This window comes from Bidens hawaiensis, unplaced genomic scaffold (genome assembly GCF_021521415.1).
Source record: "Bidens hawaiensis isolate Kalapana, Puna unplaced genomic scaffold, B.hawaiensis_p1.1 tig00036971_1, whole genome shotgun sequence".
Lineage (NCBI taxonomy): Eukaryota > Viridiplantae > Streptophyta > Magnoliopsida > Asterales > Asteraceae > Bidens > Bidens hawaiensis.
In genome coordinates, this window is record NW_027505453.1 from 3,513 (window position 1) to 10,569 (window position 7,057).

At 33.1% G+C, this 7,057-nt stretch overlaps 1 pseudogene across 1 annotated transcript; it reads left to right on the top strand.

The window, feature by feature from the left end:
- The first annotated feature begins 808 nt into the window (after positions 1-808).
- Positions 809-1,652, top strand: LOC143613262 (leucine-rich repeat protein 1-like; annotated as a pseudogene). The gene is made up of 3 exons (XR_013150082.1): positions 809-1,016; positions 1,144-1,215; positions 1,298-1,652. The product of XR_013150082.1 is annotated as a leucine-rich repeat protein 1-like (transcript).
- Positions 1,653-7,057: the final 5,405 nt, after the last annotated feature.

Here is a 7,057-nt window from a genome sequence, read left to right on the forward strand (position 1 = left end):
GAGGGGTGTCAATTCCGCAACTTAAGTATCACTCGTGATATTTATATATTGATGATATTTGCTCTCCATTCATGTACGATTTATTAATTAACTTGAAGATTGGACCTTTTAACGAGTTGTGCTTGGTTTGCAACTCTCATCCTAGTTCGAGAAGATATGGACAAAGCAATATCATTAAGACCATTTTGAATTGAAATGTATCATTCTTTCGCACCGCTACAACATAAAGTTTTGTAGCAACAATAATCCTTTTAACTTAGGTGGTGGTAGTGGCATGATGCAATAAATTATGATCATTAGTGGTGTTAATTAATTTGAACTCGTTTAAACTAGGATGAGACTTGTTATAGCTTGCATGCTTTAATTCATAGAATAAAAAAATAGTTTCAATAAACTCTTTTAAGTAAATTCATATATAATTTTCACCAACCCAAGTCAACCATTCAAATTGACTATTGAGTACGTAAGAATTTCTTTTAATTGTTAAGTCTTTACAAAATAGACATAATTTACATCCCCTTAAAAATTGTACTTATAAAATCTATACAGTATATTAAAAAACAAAACGATGAATAGTAATCAAGTTTAGCAAGTATCCTATGCAATTTTTTATTTACAAAATTTTAAATTAAAATCTAATAATAAAGTACGTATATTGTTTCTTAACTATAGCTATATATAGTAAGCTATAGCAAGTGTCAGTACTATAGTGGCTTCGTACGTCACTCCAAGATTCATCATTTCACTCGTGCCTATAAATCAAGGCGATCAACCCCTCTTCTTTCACCAGTCCTCCATCTTCTGAACCATGGGCTGGGGTACTTTACTTGCTCTGATCTTCACATTATCGCCATTACATCAATGGTCACTGCAAATTCTGATGTAGACGCCCTTATTTCCCTTCGAGTGAACTTGAACGACCCCGACAACGTCCTTCAGGGCTGGGATCCCAGTTTTGATAATCCCTGCACCTGGTCTTACGTTACTTGTGATCAAGACAACCGTGTTACTCGCCTGTAAGCCACAATTTCACCTCCTCTTTAGCACTCTTATTATTCAACCCAATTTATCATCATCATCATTATTATTATTATTATTATTATTATTATTATTATTATTATTGTTATTATTAATCTTTTACAGGGATCTTGGATACCATAAATTGTCTGGTTCTCTTGTACCTGAACTAGGAAAGTTAGAAAGCCTACGGTATCTGTAAGTTATTAATTTATTAATGTTAATCAACTACGGTTAACAGTATGATCTACGGTTTATACTAATAGTTTAATTAATGCAGTGAGGTATATGGAAATAACATTCAAGGTTCAATTCCTGAAGAGATTGGTAACTTGAAGAACCTCATAGGTTTGGATCTATACAATAATAATATTACTGGAAACATTCCATCTACACTCGGAAACTTGAAGTCTTTACGGTTCATGTGAGTTTGATCATATACATGCATGCATGCAACTTTATTGTCAGTTAAAGTTATTAATAATATTTGCTTATTTCCAATTGGCAGGCATCTTAATAATAATCATCTAACTGGAACAATCCCAATGGAGCTCACTGGTATATCAGGCTTGGTAGCGTTGTGCGTGCCCGTTCTTTATTAATTTGTAATTTTGTATCTTAGAACATTTGATGAAGCAGTGTTAATTATTATAGTGTTTTGCATGTTTTGTGCAGTGATGTTCGTATAATGATCTCTGTGGCCCCGATTCCAGGCTCGTTTGTAAATTTTCCTCCGCAGCGGGTAAGGATTTCCCATCTTGACAATATTTTTATTTTGATCATTTGTTTTGGTTTTGTGTTTAGTGTATTAATGTTGGTTTGTGTTTTGCAGCTTTGCGAATAATCCTCGTTTGGGATTGCCCTGTTGATGGGCTGGCAAGTTATGATGTTCGCAAATGTGTCATTTCTTGGTTACTTGTATGTCAAGGTTGATACTTTTATAAATCCGTGTTTAAGTAATGTTAACATTATAACATATGGATAGTTTATGATATCATCTATAATATCAATATGCTGCTTTGGGTGCATGTTGTCTTAAAAAGTGTCATGTTTGGTTGTAACTAATCCAAGTTACATGGGATTGACAACAACTTGTCTTGGTCAATTTTTATGGAATGTAAACATAGTGATCGTTTAAAAGAATAATTAATGAATGAAAGCATGTTGAATTTTTATAATACAAAATTGATAGATTGCCCATATCAGAATAACTCTATACTGGCATAACTATTTACAAATATTGATAATTGTAGACGATGTCAGTGAGAGTTATTACTTTTAACCCGTTATAGTTCTTTAGTTCGACCCATGTAAAAAAGGGACCTAATTTTATTTAAACAACTACTAAGCTACACATATTAAATCCACCTAGTACCCCCAATTGTGGGAATTGAACCCTCATCCCTTACGATAGAGGGGGGCATCAACTACGCTACTTAATCTTCACTCATGATATTTGTATATTTGGGAAAATTCCCAAAATAAACCCTTTTTAAGAGAGAGATTCCCAAAATAGCCCTTCAAATTTAAAAATTCCCAAAATAGCCCTCAAAATCTGTCTTCTACATGACATTGAGAAATTCCACGTGAGTTTTCAACAACCAATCACAAACTGACACCTTTCAATGCTCCCCACATACCACGTGAGTTTTCAGTTCAAATCCGTCTTACACGTTAGATTTCGCATGAAAACTACCTGATAAAACAATCTTTAACGTGATGTTTCAAACGGTTTCTATCTTCACGTGAGTTTTCAAAAAAGTGATTTTTGAGTTTTTTTTGAAATTCATCTCCAAAGATGAATTTCAAATGAATTTCATTTACAATCATCATCTTCTTCATCCAACTCCCACCATTTCCTCGCCACCTAATGCTGCCGGACACCACCACCACCGTCTAGATGGACGGCGATGACGAAATCCATCATGATCACTCCACAACCACAACCACCCTCCACCACCAAGTCCTCACCACAACACCACCACTTACGCTTCTCGCACCACCCTTAAATCCATGCTTGAAACCGAATGGTGGTGTTGTGAGAGTGATACCATTCGATTGGTGATTACCGGAAGTAATGCTTCTCATGAAATCCCAAGTGGATTTGGTTTATTAACGAATCTTGAAGTGGTTACACTTTCCGGTAACACAATCGCAGGAATCCTACCGGAAAACCTGTCAAAGTTAAAAATTTTGAATTCATTGTTTTCAATCTAAAATTAACTCATGGACTAATATGAGAAAGCGGGAGAATATAAACATAGTTTTTGGTAAGATAATGAGAAAGTGGGAGAAGATGATGAAATAAGTTTAGATTCATATGAAATCATCTTGACAGTTGCATTTTAATCGAAATTCGTCTCCAGAGTTGAAATTCATCTTTGGAGATGAATTTCAAAAAACCTAAAAAAAAAAATTGAAAACCCACGTGGAAGATAGAAACCATTTTTGTAACATCACATTAATAATTGTTTCATCAGGTAAGTTTTCATGCGAAATACGTGTAAGACGGATTTGAACTGAAAATTCAGGTGGTAGGTGGGAGCATTGAAATGTGTCAGATTGTGATTGGTTGTTGAAATCTCATGGGGAATTTCTCAATGTCACGTGGAAAACGGATTTAGATGACTATTTTGGGAATCTCTCTCCTAAAAAGGGCTATTTTGGGAATTTTCCCAATAATACTTGCTAGTCCTTCAATTACGATTTCTTAACTTGAAAACCGAACCTTCTAACGAGTTTCTTTTTATTGTTTTACAACTCTTATTCTAGCCCGAGAAGATGAGAACGACAAAGCATCACCATGCCCGTTCCGAAACGGAAATGTCTCATTCTCGTGTACTGGTGCATGGATCAAGACCAATAACGTGAGTGAATAATTTAAGTGGGTTCGAATTAACTCGAATACATATACTATATGTAATTTTCTCTTAAGGAAATCAACCATTCAAATTGTCACATTTCAAATTCACTTTTGAGAACGTAACTTCTTTAACTTTTAGGTCATGTGTAGTGAGCGTTATACCCGTCGAGAAGCTCCCATAGTGGCCAGGCACACCACCCCCGGGACGCTTTGGGATGTTTTGGGGGTGGGGGCGTTTCCCTACAAAGCATCGGGTAGGTGAAGAGATGGCCAATGATTGGTGGCCTGGGTTTATTTGTTTTATTTTTAATAAAAAAATAAAAATTAATAATAGTGAGGTAGTGATTGAAAGGGGTTCCATCTATTACACTATTTTCTTTTTCAAAAAGCCTCTATGATGAAGTGATGCCACATACCGTAAAAACGCTCCTATAAAAGCTCCATCAATTACACATTGTCTTATTTATTTTGAAGTCTATGATTTAACACTACCTTCAAATAACTATACTTATAAAATTAAATATATGTTGAACAAACAAGTGGCCCATATAATTTTAATTTAGAAAGCTTAACAGTTAAGTAAATTTAATAAAAGCTATATTGTTTTATAACTACAGCCATATATATAGTAAGTTGTAGTGAGTATGTGAGTGTCGATACCGTACCAACAATGTAACCAAAAATATCAATACCAAAACTTTATTGGCTGCTCAGGTTTGTTTTTGTTTTTTAATGTTTTTCTTATATTTAAATAGTCATGCAATTTATTATTCTAAATTTATTTCTTCATGTTGGATATGAAAGTTTTGAGTCAAAGCAAGCTAGCATGTTTGTCAAGTCCCAGATTGATAATCAAACACAAATAAACGACTAACTCTCGTTTATATTAATTAGAAAATATAACTCTAAAAACCGATTACAACTCTTAAACCCTAACTCGGTTTGACTCTTGATGAACCCTAACTTGGTTGCATATAGATAAACCCTAACTCGGTTACACCTCACACCACACTCTATAATGTTTAACAATGACTTGGTTTATATAGATTAACCTAACTTGTTAGACAAGACATTACATATTATAATTACAATACAATTAGGAAACATAACTACTATGACCTACTTGTCAATATTGGTCCCTCAAGTTCACCGACTTGTGACTTAGAGTCCGAAATTACTTCTAACAGTTTGTTGCTATTGAGAAGCTTTTCAATTTGCACAATGCAAATCGCGTATCGTTAAAGCTTTACTTGTATATTGTATGTTAATCTTCATTATCTACACATTTACAAGCACAAAGCAAACCCACAGTATGAGACCGAGGCTGAATATAGGTAAGTACACTATTTTTCTTATTTTTTTATGTTATTGTGTTTGTTTTTATGTCTTACATTATGCATTTTGTTTTTGGTCGCAGGGTTATGCGTGACATTCCTGATTGAATTTATGGTGCTTCGATAGGAAACGACACTGAACAACAATCTTGGATCATCAACATTGTGAGGTTAACATTTGTGATTCTTGCATCATGTCAACTTTTGTATGCCATCTTCACTTACAGGTAAACATAAAACTGATTCCATTGTTTTCAACTTACATATTGTTTTTACAAACTTTGCATTATACTTATTACATTTTGAACTTATGCAGGGACTATGAGACATTGAACCAGCAAATGCTACAATCACTAATTGATAAAGTTAATGGAATGCAAATAAATAAACAGTTGGTATACGCGGGTATTGATGATGAAGATGATGATGCTGAGTGATCTTCATGGGTTGACTCAGATTTTACATGAAGATGAATCAGAAGACCTTGACTATATGCTCTTTGGAGGAGTCATGGTGCCTTCAGTTTCTGCTTCGGGTTCTAGAGAATATAATCTTAGTCGTCGCAACTAACAGGTTTAACATTATGCTAATTTATAATGCTAGGAGCATGTTAACATGTACTTTTGAGATTATTTGGTTTCATATATAAATTTGCATACACATACATGGATATATATGATAAGTATATTAATTGTATTTAGTCAACAACAAAACTGTTATTCATTCTGTCTTGTATTTTATCATTATAAAATTCTCATATTCTCGAGGCTCTACATTTGTGAAACTAGAAGCGGTTACCTCTATAAGTTCACCTAAAGTTGCAGCAGTTGTTTAACTAGCAATTGTATTTTCATAATAACGTACACCTGAAACACAATTTGTATAAAATAGTTATATTTCTATCATCAGTGTGTCAAGTTTTATGACTTTACAAAATCGCAATACCATAAGTTAGAGTAGTTACATTATTACATACCCTCTAAACAAAACTCATAACCCCTAACCTTTGGACGATGATCCTGGTTTATTTGACTTCTTTAATCTTTACTACACTGAATTGTGGATGCGGAAAAAAAGTTTATTAGTTAAATTTAAAGATATTAAAAAACCATTTCAAATCATAAAAATCTCAAAAAAAATTAATGAATAGTTTTTTTTTCAAATAATATTTTTAACTTGATAATCACTCAAAAATAATACATATAATCGACCTACGATATATATCATTAATAGTTGTTTTGAGTTTTATGATTAAAAAAACACATTATCCATATATGAAAAGATAAAAATAATCTAGAGATTTACTTGTTTTGTTGGGTTATAATAGTCTTGTAGCTCATCCCACATCGACCAGAAATATGTTTTAGGTTTAGTATATAAGACGCGGTTTAAAAACAATGATATGAAGAAGATTATTAGCATGACCCGAACCTTACTGGTTTTGTGACTCCAGAAAATTGGATAATGTGTTGGTGATCACCTTGTTTTTGCAAGCTTATCACTTTCATTTTGCTTGCTTAAGATATGGACTTGTATATTACTCCTTATTATCCATATTATCTTGTCTCCAGTACTAACTTTAATCTACTTTAGTGACCTTTCAAATATAGTGCTGCAAATATCAAACTCATACATATGTTTTTAGCCCTATTGAAAAAATCTTGACATTCTAGTCCTATTTAATCAGATAGCAAGTTGGAAAGATTTTGACACATCACACTATTTGTAGATTTTATCTTAGGATCCTGGATTCATTAATATATGGCAAAATGAATATAGACTTTTGGAATATTTTTTGTATTTTCATAATATCTGACACTAGATACAACACTTATACAAATAT